The following is a 19,846-nucleotide window of genomic DNA, read 5'->3' as shown; positions in this document are numbered from 1 at the left end:
AATGAAACTTCTTTCACAACCTAGGAGTAACTCATTTTTGTAACGGTTGCCTGCATCCGAATGTGGGGTATAACATCAGCAAGACGGCGAAAAGGAAGCTCCCGACTCCCTCCTTCCAGAACAATTGCTTCTGAAAAAATCGAAACAGTTGCGCGTCTCCTATATACTGAGGACTATTAAAACAGAGAGGGGACACACTCTTGTCATAAGCCCACACTGAGCACAGCCGTGCGGGCTACACATCGAATGCACGCACTTCTCCTGAGGCCACCTGAGGAACTGACCCCTCGCTCGCCTGCTTCTGGGCGCTGGCTGGGCCAGCCCGCTCGAGCCCCTTGGCACCACAGACAAGAACGAGCCGTTTTAAACCAGCGCCCGAGCACCGCCCGGGGCCAGTCCCGCCGGCTCAGCAGGACAGCAGCAGGGCCGCCAACCCCCGCTGCCCGCGTCTCCCTGCCGGGGGCTGGACGCCCGTCTGAAGGCCCCACTCCTCCGACTGCCCGCAGAGGGCCTGGCGTCTGCCGTGCCTACCTGGGGCTGCCGACGGCATCCTTGGCCGGCTCCGGCCGCTGGCACCTGAGTGCCTCAGGGACGCGGCCACCCTCAGCTGCCCCGAGGCGGACGGCGGGCGGGTGAGGCGGGTGAGGCCTGCAGGCGCCTCCGCGGTGCTCTCTCCGCCCCCCGCACTTCCCAGGGCCGAAGGGAGGGACACAGCCCCAGCCCCCACCCGGAAGGAGCGGGCCTGCTCCGCCCGCGCCGGGGGCTCCGCGGCGGCCTGGGAGTCCGGCTCCCGCCCTGCTCCTGGACGCGCGGCCGCCGGTCACTTGTCTCCTGGGTTTGACAGGACGGGAGGGCACTTTGCTGAACTCCTGCCCGCCTCTTACTTCAGAGACGGAGTGCCTTGCCGATGGGTTTCAACCCCGGGCAAGTTCGCTATGGATTCAATGTGACCAAAGAAATTGACAGCAAAACGTTCTTGGGGTGAAAGGGTTATACCCGACTTTATTTCCAGGTGGCAGGTCAGTCACGAGAATCCCGTTCACTCAGAGCGAGTCTGCAGGCAGCAAGCCGGTCTCTGCCTCTGGGCCCCTCTGTCTGCACAGCCGTCCTCCGGGCCTCTCTGCACAGCCGTCCTCTGGGCCTCTGTCCTCGGCGCGGCCACCTCTCCAGCCTCTGCTCTGCTCTCCTGCAGCCTTGCAGCCCTGCCACCGTGTCGCACCCAGGGCACTGGGCACAGCTCTTTATACAGAGTCAGCAGCCATGTATGGCCCACAGGTGTGCAGTGAGTGAGTCAGCCAGGGCCGGGTGAGAATCCGGCCCCAGGAGCTCCCATGTTATCCTCCCGGAGCCCAGCCTCCAGCCAGCCCGCCTGTCTCTGGGAGCTGGTGCAGCCCGGCGTTGGCCTGGGCCGGGTGTGACGGAGGGCGAAGCAGTGGAGGCAAAGACGGGGTGGTCCGAAGGAAGCCTAGGCGTTGGCCGCAGCCATGCCCCGCACCCCAACCTCGCGCGGAGTGTGGCTCTCAAGCTCCAGCCCCCAGGCCCTGCCCAAGGACAGTTGCAATGGGACCACACTAAGCGCCCCCAAATTCCCACCTGCTACCCCAGGACTGGCTTCTGGGGCGTGTCTCAGAGAGCTAAAGAGACTTGGCACATTTGTCTCATGGGTAGGTGACCAGGAGAAAATAATGATGGTAAGTACGTGAGGAGTTACGTTAATTAGCCTGACTGTAGTAATCATTTCATTATGCATATCAAAGTGGCATGCTATCCATCTTATATATCTGTGGTTTTTATTTTAAAAAAATTAAAAAACCATGGGGCTCTCTTTGTCCCCTCCTGGCATGAGCCAAGAGCTCTTTCCTCTCACTTTATAAATAAAAGCCTTTGCGCTGACTCTCCAAAAAAAAAAAAAAATTTTTTTAAACATGGCTGTACTCAATGTGTTTTGGGGACAGCTGTGTTACCTACGTATTTCTTAGAACACTTCAACTATTATGTTGGTCAACCCTTCCAGAATTTCAATTGTTTTATCTACTATATCATTTTCTGGGATTTAAAATGTCTCTTAAGACCTTTGTTTCTTCGTTCTTTTTATTTTTTTTTAACTAATAATCTTTTTCTGTTATGGATCGAACCACCATGTTCAGTATTGTCGTTTCAGAGGAGAATGGGGAGGACAACATTGTTTTTTAAGTGTGAATCCCAGTCCTTTTTGCAACAAAACTCTGCTCCCTAACACCTCTTAGATAATATCTTTCATGGGGTGCATAACTCACTAAAACCCTCATCAATATTATTAAACCCCTCAATTCTCAGAAACAGGCTTCTGAGAATTACAAGAAGATGATGCTCCCTTACCGGGAGACTTTGCTATTGATAATCAGGAATCATAAGATGTATTTTAATATCGTGTATAACTTATGTAAACCTGATTACAAAAGCATAGCCATATAAATACATATACATAAAATCTAATATTGATATGCTATTTTATAACCCCAATGGTTTATCTTAGGTTTACTCCTAATATCTATTATAAAATTAGAGATTTTACTTGGTTCCTGTGATTTTCAAATCTACGACAAAATTTATTTCAATCAGTAGACTCATAGACTGATTCTCAGTGACAAACATACGAGAGACTTAGATTTGAGCCAACAGCCACTTATTACTTTAACTATGAGGATTATGCCATTGCTTTTTTAGGGACTGAAACACTGACATTCATCATTTTTGGCATCTTAGCCTGGTGTAAACATGCATGGGACTGAATTTTAATCAGAAGGTTTCATGAGAGATGATATGCAGTGATTAGCTTATAACTTTCTCTGAATTTAATGATTGCTTTTTCTTTGTAAGTATACTCCAGTCATTTCCATTGGATTTGAGGATATCCCACATATTTACAGATTGTCCTGTAGGATAAGATTCTTCTACGATGGTTCCTCCTAAATATTACTTCTTGATTTTTCCATCTTTACTCTTTACTGGCTAATCTTTCATTGTAATTAAAGGGACCTTTCAAATTTGTCCTCAGAATTCTCACTTGATAAATTATAAGACTTATTCCTGTTCTTGAGATGCTAAAAGTAAATCAGAACCAATGTAATGTTTTATTGACCTATAATGAACCTTTGATAAAGTAGAAGTTTCACTAAAACACATGCATTTGATATGGATTTTTGTTTTAGAATCCTTTAAAATATATTAAAACACCACTGATTAAGAGTAAAAAAAATAATGTATTTGATATATATTTTCTAATTTTAAATGATTAAAGTGATGACTTCCTTCTCTCACATATTTTTATTTGCAACATTCTATGATTCGATTCTGTGTTTGTGATTCTGTAATTGCAAAATCCTAAACAATAACCCTGTAAATCTTTAATATGTATATAGTATATGTAATTTCATATATACTAACTCATTTTATTCTTATACCATTTTGCAGATGAAGAAATGATTCACAGTGAGATTCAAATGACTTTCCTATGTCACCCAACTAGTAAGGAATGAAGCAAATATTCAAATCTGATCAATCAGCCTTATCCAGAGTCTTTTGGGCTTGATTGGAATTTTTAGCAACATATGGTAAGCAAGAATAAATTAAACTACATATATTATCCACAAAAGAGGGTGGGAAAATTCTCATATGGGTATAGGGAAAAGATGTAGTATTGTATTAGAAGTAGAATGGCAGCATACCCGATAGGAACAGTATTTCTGGCAAGTGTAAAATAGAAATTTAACAGTTTCATTTCTTTCTACCACTCATTAGTGTGGCATATGCTTTCTTGTTTTTTTTTTTACCCCCAAATATTGTTAAAGGTATTTGTAAGAATGCCCCAGTCACTCTTATGCTTACATAGTTTTTTTTTTTAGGGGGGGATGTCTAAACAATAATCAAGAAAAACTAACAACAGAAATATATATTTTAAAGAAAGAGGGAAATTACCATTATTATTTACAAAAGTGATTATAGTTTTAAAAATATCTCCTAAGAAATTCAATTAAAACGTTGGAATTCAAAAATTCATCTAGTTTAAAAATAAAATGGGGCTAGTTCCATATGGCAACCTAAAATGTAAAATGCCAAATAGTAAATGAAATAAAATATACAGAAATTAAAAATGTGCATTATATATGTTTCTTGGAAGGAAAATGAAGCAAATAATTGGATGTGTATGCCTAATAATAGATGATATTTTCTCTATTAATTGGTTGACCACACGCTTATTGAGTAATCAGTATATGGCAGGTACTCCATGAATAAAATGTGAGTCAAACATTGCCTTTATAGAGCTTATTGTTTAGTTGTAGAGATAGTCATATGATACTAAATATTATTATATAATAGAGACTGTAACCTAGTCAGGAAATTCATAGAAATTATCTAAGAAATAGACAAATAAATTTACTTAAAATCTAAAATAAGTTGAAGAGGTGGGAATGGGTAACCTCTTCAAGGTTGAGGGAACCTATTGTAAGGTAGCTGGTTTGGGCAGAAATATAGCAGGATTAGGGAAAAACTCCTCTAAGGTTAAAATACAGTGAACAAAATGAAGTATATTACAAGGTGAAATTGTGATAGAGGGTACTTAGCGAATAATATTAGTCCTGCTCAGTTAAAAATGTGTTCTTAAGAGCTAAGGGACACCATTGTAACATTTTAACTGATCCTATCAATGTTTTGTAAAAATCACTCTGGCCACAGTAAGAGAATGAATTTCAAATAGGACAACAAGTCAGGAAAACCAAGAGACAAGAAAATATTACAGGTTGAGTTTGTTCTCCTTTTCTTGTCCCCACTGCAATAATGAAAGGTAGAGACAGAGGGAAAGTTTTATTTAAATACACTTCAAGGGAGGAGTGGGCCAGAGTCAAAGTAGACACAGGCATGGAACTTTAGGGGGCAGTCTGTTTATCACAACCTAGCTGGGAGGCATTTCTTTGATTGACAGGGTGAGGTCATTTGATTGATAGCTCTAGTTATACACCCATTCCTCTTGGGACACATGTCTTTTTCCCAAAATGCACACAGAAAAGCCATGGGGGTGGAGAGAAAAATTACAATTTTATTTTAATAATGTTATGAAGAAGTGTGGTTTGGGTGGTTCTAAATTTTGCTTGGTTAAACCCACATTGGGACTTGTTTGGGACCGGTTTGGCCTGGTCCCGATAGGCAAGAAGTTATCTCCCTGCAAAGACTTCATGTGGGACTCCCTGGGGCAGGTTTTTTTTTTTTTTTGGTATCATTAATCTACAATTAAGAAAGAACGTTATGTTTACTAGGTTCTCCCCTTCACCAAGTCCCCCCCACATACCCCTTCACAGTCACTGTCCATCTGTGTAGTAAGATGCTGTAAAATCACTACTTGTCTTCTCTGTGTTGCGCAGCCCTCCCCGTGCCCCCCACACACACTATACATGCTAATCTTAATGCCCCCTTTCTCCCCCCGACCCTTATCCCTCCCTTCCCACCCATCATCCCCAGTCCCTTTCCCTTTGGTAACTGTTAGTCCATTCTTGGGTTCTGTGATTCTGCTGCTGTTTTGTTCCTTCAGTTTTCCTTTGTTCTTATGCTCCACAGATGAGTGAAATCATTTGGTCCCTGGCACAGTTTTTTTCCACGAATCTCATCTCCCCCTTCCCAGGTTGCGCATGTCTATTTTTCTACCTAACAAAAGGAAAGCATGAAGGGTGAAGACAAAGATGATACACAGCTTTCTGACTAGAGTAGTGTTAGTGTCATTTATTGAGATAGAAATAATGAATGAACTAAAGATTTAGGAAAATCAAAAAACAAAACAAGGAAGTAAAAGAATTAAACCAAACAGCTATCTACCTACCTATCATCTATCATCATCTATCTTTCTATCTGCCCTCATTAGAATTTAGCATGTGATAAAAAAGTAATTTTATACAATGAGAGACACAGCGTTATTCCATTAGTAGTGAGACAGACAAATGGCTAACGTGAGAAATTTTTTAATTAGGACATACTTTCAAAACTTTAAGCAAAATAAATTTAAAATATATTAAATATTTAAAATAATGTTTAAAATTTAAAATAAAAATTACCCAAGTAAATTATAAATTAAATATTCTTGAATTAGGGAATATTCTGAATATTAAACCATTGATCTCAGCTTCAAACTGACCATTATGTACTTTCTTTGTGAGCCTGAGTCTGGAAATTTGCAAATCACATTTCTCCTTAATAGCTAATTCTTATTAGATTCTTTAAATAGGAATAAATAGCATGAAACTGTAGGAGTGTAGGGAAAATGGAAGTTCCCTGGCCAGGATCTCACCTGATCCTGACCTACTCACCCACTGTGCATGTGCGATGATGCAATACCTAGCCTACTGCTCAGATGCATGCTTGCATACCTTTTGACAATAACCCATTATTGCCTGTGATGCTGTAAAAACAGCCCTGCCTGGTTATAAGAGCAGAGCAGAGGCTGGAGGAGAGGTCAGAGCCTGGAGCAGAGACAGAGCCTGGAGTGGAGGCAGCACCTGGGGCAGAGCCTGAGCCAGAGGCAGAGACAGAGACGGACTTACAGACTGTCAGAAGCAGATGTGATTCCAGCACTCGACCTACTGCCATGAGACTAAAGCTTGGTATGAGTCCCTTTGTCCTCTGACATTCCATTGTCCATTTCTCCATTTTTTTGGCCTCAGTGAATACAGAGAAAACTTGCCTGGATCTGGGAACCTCCTTCAGCCTAGAGCTACAAGGAGAAAGAGGTATATACTACTTCTGTTTGCTTCCTGCTTCTGTTACCTACCAGGACAACACTGCTTCCTCACAACAGAAAGCTGATTCTTTTAGCAGCAACTGGTTCCAGTGTACAGTCTTTCCATGCTGTGGCAAGGCATGCTTTTCATGCGGTGGCATCTCATAGGTTGCCCCAACACAGTATCACCCCTCCTCAGAAATCTGAGTTCCAGATTCACAGGACTCCCTCCAGGCTTCTAAATTTTAACAATTCTAACTTTCTGTCTTTGTTCCCCAGCTATGGAGATGACAGTTGGTTACTTCTGTTATATATCTGCTCTTTTATCTTTCTAGTTCTCTAAAACCCAGTTAATAATTCTTTATACATAAACTGTCTCTGTCTCTGTTAAACTGTCTGATGACGTTTCTGTATCTAGACTAGACTGATTTAACTGTAATATCCATTACAGAAACCCTAAAAGAAAAGAATTTAATATTTGTTAATGTTTATTAGAAAATTGATTAATATTCTCTGGAAACCTATTATTTGTTAAGTACTTTTGTAAGTTCTGGGAACATAGAAGTAAAGACAGACTGAATCTTTGACCTTAAGGAGTTTACATGGTATTCAGGGGTAGAGTATGAGATAAGGTCTAAATAGATAAGCAAGATAAATTTAAGTGTTGATAAGTGCTTTAAAAAGAATGATATGCTAGAATTACAACAGTGTCTAGGGAAGAGGATAGGATGGATATTTGACTTGAAACCTAAAAGACTAATGAACAAACCATGAAAATATCTGAAAGAAGAGTTTCCTAAGCAGAAGGAAAAGTATGTATAGTCCTGAGTGTGAAATGTGCTGTCATTCTTTCTGTTCTTGTAAGAAGAGAAAAGAAAAAATTCTGTGCTTCTAAAAGAAAGAAAGAGGAAGGGGAGGGAGGTAGAGAAAAAAAGAAGGAAGTGAGGAGGAGGAAGAGACAGGTGGGAAGAAATTAGAAAAATAAGCCCAAATCAGATCATGTAGAGCATTTTAGGTCATAGAAAGATGTTTCTGTTTTATTCTATTAAACTAAGAGCACTTTGAAGGAGTTTAATCTGTAAATGATATGAAGTCATTTATGTATTAAAAGATCACTCTGACTACAGGAGGATGCGTGCGTCATGATGGCCAGCAGGACAGGGTGCAGCCAGGAGTAGAGGCAGAGAGTTATTAAGTTCCTTGAGTAGCATGGTTATTAAGTGATGAAACTAAATTCAAAATACTTCTGCCTCATTCCAGAGCCTACATGCTTTTTCCTTCGGGTTCTGTTGCTCTCAAGGGTAACGCCAATTCTTTTCATTTATGGTTTGAAAGGAAGGCACTGTAGAGAAAGGTTTAGTACATTTTTAGTAAGTACACTTTTGCTCAAAGTCTTTTAATGCGACATTTGTCTATCATATAAAGAAGAAAATGCACAAACATAAAACTAGATTAGTGGAACTTAACGGTAAGAAACAAGGTTATATTTTCAAGGCTATTATTTGTTTATGCATTTGAAAGATGTCAAGTCCATCTTAAGAACCCTATTGATATATGACTGTGGGGTAAACTGAAGTTTGCACCCAAAATTTCCTGCCCAATTTGTGTATCTTCACATTTAGTAGGTTGAATTTTAGTTTTAACACCTGCAATTTATTATTCCTATGTTATTTGTGAGAAGGGATGTCTGTCATTTTTCCTTTCTCAGTTTATAACTTGATCTAGTGCTATAATCAATAGCATAAATACAACCTCTACTCCAATATTCCTTAATTTTTTTTTCCCCCACCTATGGTACTTACCTTAAAAAATCTAAATTCTCCAACCATTTCTGTAGTATACACAGACTGCTGAATGTAGTCAAGCTGAGGTGTTTGTTCGCAGAGGGAGAATGAATTTCATTAACAGGCAAGGCAGGAACTTTTACAGAGAGTTTTTATTCAATTACAGAGAGACAGAGCTTTATTCAGGATAAGAGAAAGTATGGAACTCCCTGCAGGTGCAGGGAGGGGCAAGGCTGCCTCTTGGGGTCTGGGTGGCTAGGGTTTTATGTTTGCTGCATTGGGAGTTTTCTATAGATTCAGCCAGAATGCTAGTTATATCTTAACCTATGTCTGTGAAGGTTTCCCGGAACCCTATTGTAAACTAATGGGCCTACATGACTGTGAGCAATGAGCTGTTCTGTACCACTGGGTCCCGATGGGGAATACATTGTTACACTGTTGCAATCTCAAGCACCCTGTTTTGTAAGACTTTGTCCTTTTCCAGGGCCCACACTGTACTTTAACTGGGCAGGAGTTACGTCCTGCTGCCTTCCTATCTCAGTAGGGGCTGGAGAAGAACATTCAGTCACATTGACTGGTCTTTGAATTAATGGCGCAGACGTCAAGTGAGCCTTCAACCTTTCTCTAAATCTTATTGTATTTTTAACTGATATTTTTTTCGTTTCCTCAGATCCAGTCTTTATATATCTCAAAACCACTCTCTTTCTTGGAAGACTAGTCTATATGGGATCTTTAAATTTTGCAAAATTTTAGCCTTTACTGGGAACACCAGTGAGGGGTGGAGAATCATTTATCATATCTGTATTTGGATCACTCAAAATTATTGGAGTTTTGTATTTTCAGCCCTTTCCACTAAAAAAACTTGGAATCAGGACTATCCATATTCCTCAGGGACTCATACCAGCATCTAAATTATTTTTGCTTTCTCTCTGACTCCCTTCCTCCTCAGGGAAAGAAATATTTTATCTGATCTCCAGGGCTTAGCTATACCACTAATATTTCTCAATTACACTTCTAATATTTTTGCTATAGCATAGAGTCCATATATCCTACTCTTAAAAGTTAAGCTTTTAACTTCTTGTCAAGACTTGTTATTTTGCATTCTACCCTATCATCCCAATACAATAGGTCAAGCTATATGAATATCTCAAGCATTAAGATAGCATAAAATATTAAGCAATATTGAGGAATAGGGTAGTATTTCACACACACACACACACACACACACACACACACACATATATATGTGTGTATATATATATATAAAGTTTATTGGCCCCCAGGGTCTAAAATAGCCCCCCAAACACAAAACACATTAACTATAAATCTAACAGGCTTCTTGAACTGGTAATGAATTTACATTACTGGAGGTATTAATGTGAATTAGAGCAATCGTCTCTCTAGTATATTGTCCAGTAAATTAGCACATCATAAAGAGATTGGAAAAGATAGCTTTCTAAGAAAAACATGAATTTTATGATTCACTCAAACTCTCAAGTTTTATGCTTCTACTGATGAGATTCAGGATGTAGTTAAGCTCTTCAGTCAAAATTCTTTCCATACGATACGTATTTCACTGATGGCACTGCTCTATAATAATTACAAAATCAAGCATGATCTGGATTACTTCAGGTATCTAGAGTAGACAGAAAGCTCTTGTGATATTCTGGAAAACATTTTCCCAAACTTAACAACTACATGCATTGTTTTTAGACTTTGTATGACCTTAAAATTTTGGAAGATGATTATTCAGGAAAGTGTTAGGTATCTTGTAGGTCTCAGGAAAGAGCTATTCCTTTTATAGGCAGATGTTAAAAATTCATTATTTTACTCTTATATAAGTATTTTTGTGAAATTCTATTTTAGAAGGTACAATAGACTAGACAAAAGAAAGTATAGAAAATAGCACCTTAAGAAGCTCCAAATAAATATATTCAACATATATAATCATAAAACTAGGCAAAAAAATAAGTGCCCTAGTAGATATTGACATTTCTACCATGTTAATTAGGGAAAGCTGCAAGTGAGAAGTGGCATGAAGAGTATAATTTTAAAGTATAGATGAGAAGAAAAGATTTAGGCAAAAATGGAAATGGGGAAGGGGTGAAGAGTATTTACTGATTTTAAAAGGCTTTTAGTTCTATAATCATGACACTGGATGAACTAAGGCTTCAGAATGAAAGGTCTGCTGTGTTGAGGTGAAATTAGGGTAATAGCAGCATCTTTTCCAGCAAATGGTTTTTTTCATGATTTCCTCCAATCCTTGGTAGCCCACAAGGCCAGTTTTTTTTAAAACAGTGTTGCTATCTTAAAGCTAGTATTTGCTATTTGACTTTTCATTTTAAACTTTTAATTATATCAAAACACTGGAAAGCCAGTGTTGTTATTAATATTGATTTATTAGTTATATTTGGTATATGTTTTATATCTTATCAATTTAATAGTTAGTACTTAATCAACATAATACTTTGTTTCCCAACAGACAACTATGCTATGAGTTCCCTGATACCTACTATGACTTTTTATCTCCTTCGCCCTGGAGAGTACCAGTGCCTGCTATCCAGTGTAAAAATATTGAAACTTATTTTCATTATACATGTCATTTTTATCCTATTTTACTTTTAAAAATGTGATTATTTAAAACTATATTTTTATGTGACTCATGGATCAGTTAAAAATAAGGAGTTTAAACTATAGACAAGATTTCTATGAAAATATATAACATACTGAGGGTAGCTCATTATTCACTGAGTATTGTGCCAGTCACAGAGTTATCAGTAAAACTTTTAACTATTAAATTGATAAGATATAAAACATATACCAAATATAACTAATAAATCAATATTAATAACAATACATTTAACATTATAGGATGTTCTTAACTACTCACTTTAAAATGAATTTTATTAAATTGGAGTTATAAATACAGCTACTCAAATTATTTAATCTCCTCAGATTTGTCATAGTGTTTGAGAAGCACTTGCTTAAATTCACAGCAGCATTATATAGATGCTGTAATCTACTTGGAAGAAGTAGTAAGTAGAATAACTGCAGATTAAAGCACACATGTAAGAGGAGTTTGTGGAATTTGCAAATGGTCAATTTGCAACAAATGACAACTTCTTATACATAAACTTCATGTTACTCTTCATTATTTCAAAAATTTTCAAAACCAGAGAATTTAAAGGGTCACTGCATATATTTCAGTAGTTGCTATTAAAGATATATATAGTTTTCAAAATAATATGCTGTATTAGCACAAATACCATTATTTGGTTTTGTCTGTGAATTACCAGACAAAAGTCAAATAGCAACAATTCAAAATCATTCAAAAACAAAACAAAGCAAAAAGTCAGATTCAACAGTTCTCTAAACAATAGTAGTTTGTATGCTTAATGTTCTATCTTTGTTGTTAAAATTATGAAACCAGACAGTTTTCTAGTGCAGTGTTAAAAGTTACAGCTACTTTAGTGCAAATAGTATAGGGATAAATTTAAATATTGAAAAAATTGTAGATGTTACACTTGACTCAGGAGTGCTGCATAAAAGATCAAATATTCACCAGACTAGTTAATGGCTTTAAAAAAATCTTCTAGTGATATGTATTTATAATTTAGATTTAGAGTATTCAGATAGTTAATTTTATTTTTTGACTTTAATTTTAAATCCCTGGAGAGGGTAGAAATAGTTCACAAAGATTTCTTGGGCAGACAAAAATGTTGATAGACATACTAGGATTTACAGCTATTTTAAGTCAAAATTAGTTCTTTAATCCTCCATCTAGTGCAGGTAGAATTAATTCATTACTAACCTCACAACAAATTTCGAGGAAACTAGGTCTGCTGTAACTGTTAAATCGTGGTAGAAATTAGGAAGTGTTGAAATGATCTCATCAAGAAACTGTGCATAATGTCATTTTGTGCATTAACAGAGTCTTGTTCAAAAGAGTCTTTTCCTGTCTTCATTTCACCATTGCTTGGCTCATTTGAAACAGCCAGCATGTCTGAAGCGGTTTGTTAAGTGTGGCTGAAGACACTGCTCAGCACAGCTCGTTAACTAGTGATTTTACCTCAGACCATCTTGAGCATTTGCTTCCTCGTGGTGCACTCTTTTGAGCAGAAAAAATAAATAGTTCAAGTTATAACTACACTTCTTGAGTGTGGGTGGTTTCTTGAGTCAACTGATAATACTAAGTCGATATCTTGGCTGCAAGAGGTTGTTTTGTGCACATCTGAGTGTGAATTGCTACAGTAGCAACAAAATTCTCTAAATGATAGTTTTTTGGATGCTTAATGTTCCATCTTCATTGTTAATTCTCTTCCTCTTTCCCTGGAGGTTCATAAGGTTAAGAGGGACAAGTAATTCGGGTTCTAGTCTCTGCTGGTGGCTAGCTGTACCTGAGTAAACACCAAAACAGTGCTGATTCTCAACAGAAGCGTTCATTCCAGTTGGTTGAAATGACTGTCTCCTTCCGTCCTTCTCATCTCTCTCTCTCATACACACAGACACATGCACACACACACACTCCCTTTCCTCTCCATTTTCCCCTCTCTCAGAAAACAGATTAAATTTTAGTTTTCATGTTTCTGATAGTTGTTTCTATAATTCTAATTAATGTACTTATATGACTGTAGTTTGATTATTCAGCTTTTGACATTGGTGACTATTTTCTATGAATAAGAGATAACTCACACTAACCCTCTTTGCCCTCTCTTTCAGTTATTTAGTTACATTTTCATTATTAAAATTTTACTTGGTTAATTTAAATTACATTACATATTTGCAACCTGCTATCTCTTGATACATCAAAATTCACTATTATATGGTGTTAGCCCATTGTGTAAGAAGAAAATTTCATCCTTACTTATTTTTTCTTTTGTCTTTTAATCTGTCCATTTCTTCTATATCATCACTTTTATATTTTCAATGTTAATAAAATTTGTATTTACTCCTGAAAGTATGCATTTTCTGTGAAATGTCTAAGAAATAAAATTAATAGTGTTCAGTATATTATGATTAAAATATTTTGACTCCATGCCTTAAAATTATGCCTCTGGGGAAACTTCCCATTCTTTGCCATGTTGCCTCTCTGGAGAATGGGGAAAGGCTGGGTCCGCAAACGTTTGGTTTACTGACTCTGCAGCAGCTCCTGTGGTGGGAAGCTCACAGCCTGGTGTCTCAGCGAGAGATAACCAAAACTCAGCACAAGATTCTCCTAAATATTTGTTGGTTATCAGATAGACTATGTTGAAGCCAGAGCCTATTGTAACCAGGAAGGAAGCTCATCCCCCTGTCTATAATCTCCTTTCACCAGCAATGTGTACATTGGACACATCTTACCAGTGACGAATTGAAAAGTTGCCTAGACTTGGTCTTTTTAGCACACATCTTGACAGGAGTTCTTTATTCAATCTATAGCTTCTAGTCAGTCAGGCATATCAGTTAACCCAGTCCCCCATTCCCATTCATTCACATATTCTTTATATTACAGAAATATTATGTGTATATATACCCAAACTGTAATATCTTTCTGTTTCAATGTGTGATTAAAACTTAGTTTTTACCACACTTCCAGTGTGGAATCCTCCTCCTGTTATCCATTCCCTTATATATTTCTTTATATATTGCTATTATTTTACTTGCCTTTACTTCAATTCTTGATGGTCAGTGTATAACCTGATATTATATGTTCACCTTATTAGTGAGATAATAGCAATTACACAATAATTATGGGTGATACAGTACTTACTATATCCAAAACACAGTTCTTAGTATTTCACACATATTAACTCATTTCACCATTACAGTAACCCTATTATTGTCCAATTGCCCATTTTAAACAGATTACCACAAAGAGTTAAAATGACTTGACAAAGATCACAGAATTAGTAAGTGGTACAGCAGTGCAGTGGAACACTAAAGCTGAGGCTCTCAGACCCTCCAGGATTCTATTTCTAATATTTCTTTAGTTACCAAGTTTGCAATGGAGAATTGGCTTTATATTTTAAGACAGTCTTTTCTCAATTTTCTGTTTTCTTATTCTACCTAACATTGAAAAGCAAATAGAGTTTAATTCTTGAATATTTGAACCATTTATATTTGATAATTTTCCAATTTGGGAACTAGGTAGAATCTCTCCTCTGTAGAGTGAAATCGTTGCTCCATTTTTTCTAATATCTAGTGTGACTGATCAGAAATCTGGAGATAGTCTGATTTTTGTATCTTTATAGGATAAACTGCTTCTCTTCTTGCTAAAAGGTTTTGTAGCTTTTAATTTTCTCTGATATTCTAAACTTTCACAAGTTGCATGTCATGATGGAAGTGTTTTGATTTATCTTTTTGAACACTTAATTTTGAAAATATGCATAACTTCAGTTCATAGTATTTTCATCCACTATTTATTTTATTATCTTTCTTCCATTTCTTCTGCTTAACTTTACATTTTAAACTTTTATTCAATTTATTGAAGGTCATATTTCATATTTTTCTAGAACTTGAACTTTTCTTATTCTTGAATCCTTTTTCATTAAGAAGAACTCTAAATATATTTATTACAAATAATACCTTAAAGGTTTTGCTTCCTTCAGGGTAAGTTGTCTTTCTTCAACTTGATTCTTCACAGTATTAATTTTCCTCCAATGCTTGGTAATTCTTATGCAAATAGTGAATTTAGGACTAGAATAATGAGGTGCAGCTAGTGTACGTGGCATTGTGTTTTGCAACGGGCCTCTCCTCAGTATTTGAACATTTACTTAGCTGAACTGAATATGTGGGAAGGTCTTCCTGACTAGCAAGACTCACTTTCAGGTATAATGATAGGAAATAGATGGACATTCTGGGGTCCATACTAGTGCAGAATTAAAAAGAGCTTTGTTTTTGAAACCCAACAGCCATACTAAGTGTCCTAACTCCTTACAGACCAATTGGATTTTTTTTTTTTATTAGAGAGTAGAAATATCCCCATAGACAGGGCAGGATGGGGTGTGTTTAACAGCTTGCCTTGCTGTAATGTGGGAGGGGCAAATATGTAGGAGTTTCTCACTTTTGTGAATGCATCTTTTAATTAACTTATTCTGATTTTTGTCTCACAGCATATTACTATTCTCAGTACCCAGTAAGCTGGGAGACTTTCTGCCATTTTGCATGCTAATGAGCATGTTCTTGTCTGTGCCTTATTCCACCCTAGCTCATCCCTTAATAAAATACCATGTGATAATGAAAGATAAGTTTTTGTCCCTCATTCTCAGAACTGTAATAAACATATGCCATTTAAATGAGATTTCCAAAGCGTATGTAGCTAAAAATATGTGTTGTTTGCAATACTGAATTGGGAGCTCTAAAGAACTGCTTCTAGTGGTCACGCCTATTTGGCTGGGACAATGTGAGGTTTACATGAAGGTGACTGACTAGTGATATTAGTTAGTCACCACATTCCCTTAAAAGTACAAACTTTCCTTGATTCCACTTAATCCCCGCCTCCCATCCCCACTCCCTCCACTTTTCTTTTTTTCCTCTTTGTGTTAAAATTAGATTAAGATATTTCTAATTTCATAGCCTCCAATTTCTCCTCTCCTATTCTTACCTGAGATGACTCTAATTAGGACTTTCTCCCGACACTCTACTGAGGTTATTTTTCTAAGGACACAAAGACCTCCACGATACTAAATCCAGTGGTTATTCATACTACTAGTATTACTGGAGTTATTAATATTTGGCCCAGCTGCTAACTCAGTCCTGTTCAATGATTTTTCCACTTCTCTTGAGATACCTCCTAATTCAAAGGTAACTTCTAGATACCTTTGAGTCTGAGTCCAGGTTTTAATATCTGACTGCTGACATCTTTTTAGCTTCACCCTTCCCTCATCTCCTCCAGCCCCACATCTGAGCAACTTGATGGGAAAGCCAGGATGCTCCCTCCTTTGGTGAAGGTGGAGATTTAAGCCACACAAGCCCCTGGCTACATTCAGGAAACCCCACTCTAAGCCTACTCCTAACCACAATGAAATTAACCAGGGTCTCCCATCATTGTCCTCTCGAGCCATTTTGGACCAGTTTGGGAGGACCTTCTCTCTGTGCCCGTGAAGCTTTATGTAAGTGCAAACATTTTAATGCCCTCTTGGTGCATGTGTGGTATCATCAGTCACGTTAAACTGCACCAGACTTCTCAACACTTCAACCTCTTAATAGGGTCAGGAAAAGGACCTCTTCTTTATTTTAACCTATGTTCATTCCCTCAGTGATTTCATCCACTCTCATAACTTTAAATACTATCTATGTGCTGGCAGTTCCCAAATGCATTATCTACATTAGTCCCTCCCTTGAACATCTCTACCAGTTAATTACATTCAATCCGGAGTTCCTAATCTGCCCCAAACCTTTTCTTCCCACAGTTTTCCCATCCATTTAGTTATTTGATCCAAAAATCCTGGAATCATTCTTAACTTCATTGCCTCACAAATATGTACGCAAATCTTATCTGCTGCACAGTCTAAATATATAGAAAATCTTACCATTTTACACTGCTACTATTACCACCACTATCATACATACTAATATTATTTTCAAACTAAGATTAGAAAAACAACCTATAAATTGATATTTCTTCTCTAGACTGTGCCCCACACTCTTCTCTAGCCTGTGCCCCAAAGTGACCTTATTAAAATGTAAGTTAGCCCATTTCACTTTTCTGCTGAGTCCTATCCAGTGGCTTCCTGATTCACTAAGAATAAAAAATAAATTCCTTTGAGGTGCATACAGAAATCAGTACAGTCTGGCACCCATGATTCTCTGACTTTGTCTCCTATTCCTTTCCTACTAACTTGCTCTAAATCAGCCAACGTACCCACCTTTCTGCTCCTTAAACACAGCATAAATGTTTTTTTTTTTTTTCTCACAGGCTTTTATATTTGCTGTTCCCTGTGTCTGGAATGAAATCCCTCCTTGTCTTCACTGCTCACTCCCTCATGGGCTTTAGGGCATCACTGAACTCTCACTGTCTCACTGAAGTATTTTCACTCAACCTCGTTCTCTGTCTTTACTGTTTCTCTACTGCACTTGTGAAATCAATAGCTAATATATCGGTTTTATATTTTGTTTAAATTTTGTTTCATAGTTTATCTCCCACCGCTGGAGTATAAGTTTCATGACAGCATGGGTTTTTCTGTTGTGTGCATTGCTAGAAGAGTACTTAACACGTAATAGGTGTTGAATAACTATATTTGTTGAAATATTAATTAAAAATAATAATTAAGTTTACATAATATAGCATTGATAAATTATTTCTGGTAGTTCCTTAATGTTCACTTTTTAATTCAATCAGTGTAATATACATTCCTTAAGTAACTGACTTGCTTTCTCCACTTCCGTAATGGGATAATAGTAAGTCATTTTGCCAGGCTTAATGATAAGAAATAACCTGTATGACTTATCTAATCCTTGGTGAAATACCTAAGTTATGTTTCAGTTAAATTCTGGGATAGCTGGTATGTAAAACATTGTGTGGTGTGTATGTGTGATGTGTGTTTATTTTAATTATGCCACCGTTTAAAATTGTATCCTTAAGAGCAAAGATTAGTAAATGAACAATAGCTAATAGAGTACTATTATGAATACATACATCTGGCTCACTCTCTCCTGGGGCCTGAGTAGTGGAATAATTTGGGCTGGGTTATGATCAGACTCTGAGACTGACAGAGAGGAAACTTCCTCACATAGATTGTAGAAGATATAAAGAGAGTGGGATGAAATAGTGAGAATAAGGATTATGGATGAATAGTCAGGGTGAGAGATAAGTATGCAGTTTAAAGTCCAATGAACAAGTGATGTGTCCAAAGATAGATATTAAATAATATAGATAGCAAGGATAACTAGAATCAGGTAAGCAGAAAATAGTAACCTTAGTGAGTCAAGGAGAAATGATGGACCAGTGCAATTTCCTTGAATAATCTTTGTTGCCTGTGGTTAACCTTTTGGTATGTTATGGGCTGGGACAAATAAATATCCTGACCTCAAGGATATTACATTCTAATGAAAAAAGCAAGCAAAATACATAAAGTATTAACAATGTACAATAAACATTTTTTTAAAATTACACATAAATTTTAGTCCTGAGAGTTGGATAGAAAGTAAAAGGACATACAGAATAAAATCTAAATGAATATAAGAAACAACTAGATTTTCTTAAACGTTTTTAAGTATACAGTACATTTATTTAGACCACCTTGGTTCAATATTATGTCTCTGTTTTTAAATGAAATGAAAGTCGTAGAGAAGAGTTATCTGTAGTTCTGTCTCTATACTATAAGTTGTCTGTGAAAATAACTAATCAGTAAAAAGGATTATTTTTACCAAGGGATATTATTATGAGAAGATTGCTTAAACCTGAATGGTCTACCCAGATTTTATAGCATTAATATTTTTATATTGAAATTGTACAGTATGCAAAAGTAATTATTTGTTCTAATTTAGAAAAATTAGATTTGACACTAATGGATTATGTAGTTAAAAAAAAATCTCTTGTAAAGAGACATGTAATTTACATTTTAATACATCAGGCTACTTCTGTGCAAGGTGGCCAAACCTTCTCTTTTGAGAAAACCAGGTTAAGTGTATTAATGGTTGGGCTGTTAAGCACATCACTTAATATTACTCACTAACATGTATTGATTCTTGAAAGACACTTGCTAGTAAAGCCTTATTCCTGTACTGCTAAGATTAGGTTTATCCTGTATTAATGCTTTAGTTTGATCATTTAAATGTCTCCTAAGTTCAAGTTTTACATTTTAATTTATTCTTAGGCCTCTTACAATGCAACTAAAACTTTAAGACTTTGCTCACTGAAATGATTTAGCCTTGATTTAAATAAGCCTGGGCAGATTGGCAGCTTTAAATAACACACAAAAAGCAGTATTTTTCAAGATTTTTGTACATAACCACACATGATTATAAATGTTATGAACAATGGGATGTGATTGTTCATAGAGGAAGAAAATTTCCTTTTATAAATTACAATGCATCTTTTCTTTCCAAGTAAGAATCTTCACAATAGTTTTGAAATGGCTTTTTAAAATAGCCAGTAGAAAAAAAAAAAAAGCATGAAATGAGTCAATCAAATTAAAAGATGACTAAAATTTTCTTATTTTAATATTGTCTCTGGGCTTACCCATGAAAAGAAAAAGTGCCCAAAGGGCACAAACCAAAGTATCAGAAGTTAAATATGTCTATATTTTTTCTCAAAACAAAGTGTCCTTTTTCACAGAATTTCTTTGTATTCTTATAGTTCCATTTTTATGAGCATGGTGCACAAATTTGATGTCAA

The 19,846-nt window shown here is 37.0% G+C and overlaps 1 long non-coding RNA gene across 4 annotated transcripts in view; it reads right to left on the bottom strand.

Annotated features, from left to right (window-relative positions):
* LOC140845843 (uncharacterized) overlaps positions 1-800 on the bottom strand; it is a 364,588-nt gene extending 363,788 nt beyond the window's left edge. For 2 of the 4 annotated variants that reach the window (XR_012124748.1, XR_012124749.1), the window contains exon 1: positions 532-800. This is a non-coding gene — a long non-coding RNA (uncharacterized lncRNA). The remainder of the gene's footprint in view (positions 1-531) is intronic. The other 2 variants (XR_012124747.1, XR_012124750.1) reach the window with 2 other exon arrangements.
* Positions 801-19,846: the final 19,046 nt, after the last annotated feature.

Source organism: Manis javanica, chromosome 13 (genome assembly GCF_040802235.1).
Source record: "Manis javanica isolate MJ-LG chromosome 13, MJ_LKY, whole genome shotgun sequence".
Lineage (NCBI taxonomy): Eukaryota > Metazoa > Chordata > Mammalia > Pholidota > Manidae > Manis > Manis javanica.
The sequence above is the reverse complement of the archived record's forward strand: the minus strand, read 5'-3'. Positions and strand labels throughout refer to the sequence as shown.